At 38.2% G+C, this 4,904-nt stretch overlaps 1 protein-coding gene across 2 annotated transcripts in view; it reads left to right on the forward strand.

The window, feature by feature from the left end:
* Nucleotides 1-3,636: 3,636 nt before the first annotated feature.
* Nucleotides 3,637-4,904, forward strand: part of LMBR1 (limb development membrane protein 1) — a 191,557-nt gene continuing 190,289 nt past the window's right edge. For both annotated transcript variants that reach the window (XM_023514439.1, XM_023514440.1), the window contains exon 1: nt 3,637-3,679. The gene's annotated coding sequence lies outside the window, so the exon portion shown is untranslated. The remainder of the gene's footprint in view (nt 3,680-4,904) is intronic.

The raw sequence follows: 4,904 nt of genomic DNA on the forward strand, positions 1-4,904 counted from the left end.
TCCCAAGTAGCTGGGACCACAGGCGCCCGCCACAACGCCCGGCCATTTTTTGGTTGCAGCCATCATTGCTTTGGCGGGCCCAGGCTGGGGATTCGAACCCGCCACCTTAGGTGTATGTGGCTGGTGCCTTAGCCGCTTGAGCCACAGGTGCTGAGCCCTCCACATGATTTTGAAAAACATTTGATCAAGTTATGGAAAGAAAAATCTCCATTACGGTCCTTTTGTTGAATGTTTATAAGTGGGGATAATTGACCAGTTTACATAAATTAATATTTTTATCAAATCTTTATATTAGCAAATGTTTGAAATTTTAATGTTTTAAAAGCCAAATCCTTTTTCCTATAAAAATCAAAGATATGTCTTCTAGTATTTAAGAAAAGATATGTAAAAAATGTAAATGATTTGTTTAATTTGTTTTATTTCAGATATGTTTCCTCATTTTTGCTATTCTCTACATTGTTTCCTACTTCATCATCTTAAGATACAAGAGAAAATCAGGCAAGTAGAAACATTTTAATTAAAACCTTTATTACGATGCCAAATGGCTTAGGCATGGTATATAGTGTCCATCAGTGATGTTAGCATGGCTGAATAATGATGATGGGGGTGATGTGCTGAATATGCTGGTGATTGAAGTAAGCGGTTGCCTTTTACTAAGAGCACTAAAAATAACCTCCAGGGAATTTGACTACTCTTAGGAACATCCTCTTACACCAGAGTCCTTACTTGTTACAATTCTTATATGCAACTAAGAATAGTGTGGTGATATTTAGTATCTGTGAAATTCCAGAGTTCATGAGGATATTTGGCTCCTTGTGACCAGCTCTGACTTGAAGCATTCTACTTACCTTTAGCTGTCCCTTTTCTGAATGCTGGAATATCTTTCCTTCTTTAAAGTGGTGTAGAATTTAGAGTCTCCATAATATTATTCAGTATCCAGTTTTATAGAATTTTGTGTTACTCTTTTTGATCTCATATATATCGTTATCTAGCCAGAGGGATCACCATATATTTATTCTTTTTTTGTTTTTTTTAGAGACAGAGGCTTACTATATTGCCCTTGGTAGAGTGCCGTGGCGTCACAGCTCACAGCAACCTCCAACTCCTGGGCTTAGGTGATTTTCCTGCCTTGGCCTCCTAAGTAGCTGGGACTACAGGCACCCATCACAGCGCCCACCTATTTTTTGTTGCAGTTTGGCTGGGGCTGGGTTTGAACCCGCCATCCTCGGTATATGGGGCTGGCACCCTACTGACTGAGCCACAGGTGCCGCCTCATATCTTTATTCTTTTTTAAATGAACTTTGTGCTTGTTATTGTTAATTCAGTACCTAAGAAATTGCCTTACCTTTTTCTAAATCTCAGCTATTTTCTAGATATCACAGGGTTATCTGCCTGTGATGTGAGGCTAATGGTAGGGACTGTATGAATACTTAAGGATTTCTTGGTGTGTTATTAATTTAATACATTGACTGCCATCCTAGAAAAAAAAATCTTTTTCCCTGGGACCATGATGTTTTATTGAGAAAATAGAATGAAAACTTCAAAAATAAATTAATCCTTTCCAGTTATGAAAAATGTTATTTTTGGGGGTGGCACCTGTGGCTCAGTGAGTAGGGCGCTGCACCCATATAGCAAGGGTGGCAGGTTTGAATCCGGCCCTGACCAAAAACCTGCAACAAAAAAATAACCGGGCATTGTGGTGGGCGCCTATAGTCCCAGCTACTTGGAAGGCTGAGGCAAGAGAATTGCCTAAGCCCAAGAGCTGGAGGTTGCTGTGAACTATGTGACACCAGGGCACTTTACTGAAGGCAATAAAGTGAGACTCTGTCTCTAAAAAAAAAAAAAAGGGTTATTTTTGAATTCTCTGTGTGTGAGTTACGTGCAGCTCACGTGGCACTAAGAATCAGTCTGCACTGCACACCACATGAGTTGTGACTCATGACATGTTTATTGAAGTTGTTTTGCCAACCAAGTCTTTTGTCATTCCACAAGTTTTTGTGTCTGAGGTGGAGCTTGGGTGGTCCTGGATGAGGACCTTGAGTTATACCACCTACGTATGTGCAATAGGGTCATGTCACCATTGATTTGGTTAAAAGAGATTCCAGGCAAACATTCAAGGTGAAGTGTACAATCAGAAATTACGGTAATTAGAGAATACACCTGTGTGCTTGGGTGGCTGGCTGGAGCCGGGCACGGGAGGTGGGGAAATGCGCTGATTGACAGCAAAAAACAATGAGCAGAGGTTTCACAGCTTCATGAGGTCCTGGGCTCAAAACTAGTGTGAGTTACATACAATTCACATGGCAGTTAATGTTGTAAACTTGTCGGAGTTTTAAGAGAAATAAGGAGCAGTGCTTGCCCTAGTGTGTTACTTGGTGTGTGACTGCACTGAAATGCTCCTTCACTTCCATAGTCTCACAACGTTCCAAAGCCCTGGAGATCTAAGATAGTATCTTAGCTGTTTTTCTTAAAGCTATTTTGGTATGATTTCATAGCATCTGTGAACAAAAGGAGGGGAAGAAAGAATTAATGAACATAAATGCATTCTTTTAAGGGAAATTAGGGGATGAGTAGTGGGAAAATTGGAGATTTATCACGTGTTTTTAGAGTAATCTAGGAGTGGTAAGAGAGTGATGAGGAGACCCTGGGAACAGATGTGGTGTGTTCAGAGAGAACCAAGGTGAATCTGGAAACATCAAGATCTTCTTTAAGATTTGGTGATGGTTGGATGTTGGCATAGCAGTGTAAAAATTAATCATGACTGTGTCATTTTGTGGTCCCTTTGGTCCCTATTCTGGGCATACGGTAATGAAACATGTTGACTGGTCTAACAGAACGGCCCAAATACAGATTGATACTGGACCAGATTGGCACTTAGAATCCCAGAGCCCTAAGGAGAGAAGGAGGACATTCGGGGTGTAAGGAGGACCAGGAGTATTTGCAGTATTCTCGTTACAGAGTGCAGTCTCTTTAGCTGCTAAGTTTATGTGGGAGGATGAGAGATGACTGACAGGAATGAGAGAGGGAGAGGGGAAGGTGAGCACTGGAGTGAATGCTGGCTGCTACTTTAAAAAGATACAGAAAACAATATATTTGTGTGTGTAACTCAAACAATAATTATGAATTATTGAGGCAGTGGTGTCCAAGGTTATTTTAGATGTTCTAAGATAATCTTCATTATTACCATTACTAGTAACAAATTACAGAAAATGGGATGAGTTCAAAGATTCTGGATTTTAATTTTATAGTAAAAACTTTATTGGATATTATCAACCAGGAAATTTTACTCATTTAGTCATTAGCAGTTTCACTTAACATTGTATAACAATATATTTCATAGTGGTCCTAAGGTTCTATTAAGTTTTATTTTTTGAGCATTAAGTATGTTAGATTTAACTTACATATGATAGTTTTGTTAATGTGGATTTTTGATTAATTGCAACATTCCATTTTCTAAGCATATACCGTCCTAATTAATTTATTGAGATTTAAATTTTGATCTGTGCTGACATGAACACATTGCTGTTTGAAAAATCACTTCTGTTCAATAATTGCTTTTTAAAGTTTATATTTTTAATAAATCAGTGAAACATTTTGTTAAAGATGAAGGCATTATTAATACCTTAAACATTTTTGCAGATGAACAAGAAGATGAAGATGCCATAGTCAACAGGATTTCGTATGTATTTTAAAATTCATTTGTTTCTAATTCTGAAGTCATAAATTCTCAAACCTCGATTTTAATTTTTGCACAGAAATATGGAAAACATTCACTTAAAGCATTTCAACACATTTGTCAATGTTCTATTATTGAGAAGCACAAATAAGCAAATATACAGGGATGTTTGAGGATTGAGTATCTTCTGTTAAAATTTGTTTATTTAAGGAGCTGATAGATTTTGCCTTCAGAGGATTTAATGAGGAAGTGGGCTTAAGTTTGGGAAAATTACAGGACCATAAGAAAGAAAACATGTGGCTGTTTGATCTTGGGCCAGAAAGCAAAAATCTCTGGTTAATTGAAACTCTACCTGCTGTGAGCGAGGAGATGGGCTCAGATTGTCCTTCAGGTTCTGTGTACCCTGAGATATGATAGGGATGCCATTGATTTTTTTGAGGTATCAAACTGGATGGAAATCAGTGAATTTCTTTCTATGAATTTTTGCTTGATTAAAATGGGAAATCACACAGATATACATATACTTATGTAGGAGAGTTCTGGATCCCAGGATTTTTTAAAATTGATAATTCTGAATTCTTTTGGAATAGTCTCAAATTTATAGAAAAGTTAAAAGTAGAATACAAAACGTCTTCCTCCCACACCCCCCAAACTGTATGAGAAATTGCTAACCTGACGCTGCAGTTCCTCGGGATACTCTCATGAAATGTATACTTCTACAAACAGTGTATTCTCCTATATAATCCATCATACAACCATCAAAATAATCACACTGGTACAGGACCTTTCATACCCCATGCAAACTTACCAGTCGTCCCATGATATCCGTTATATAAAGTAAAAGGACCCAAGTCAGAATCTCACACTGTGTTTGGTTGTCATGTTCCTTAAGTCTCCTTTAGACTGAAACACTTCTTCAGTATTTCTTTGGCTTTGCTGACCTTGATAGTTTTGAAGATTATAGCCTAGTTATTTAGTTTTTTCTGATGTTTCTTCATAATTAGTATCAGATTGTGCATCTTTTGTGGAAGGGAGTAGGGAGAGGAGGTGAGAAAAAGGGAGAAGGAAGAGGAGCAGCAAAAAAGGGAGGAAGGAGAGAAAGAGATTACATGTGCTCACACACATCAGGGAGATGAGATTACATGTGCTCACACACACACATTCAGGGAGATGAGATTACATGTGCTCACACACATCAGGGAGATGAGATTACATGTGCTCACACACA

The sequence above is a fragment of the Otolemur garnettii genome, unplaced genomic scaffold (assembly GCF_000181295.1).
Source record: "Otolemur garnettii isolate 467f Iridium unplaced genomic scaffold, OtoGar3 scaffold00053, whole genome shotgun sequence".
Classification (NCBI taxonomy): Eukaryota; Metazoa; Chordata; class Mammalia; order Primates; family Galagidae; genus Otolemur; species Otolemur garnettii.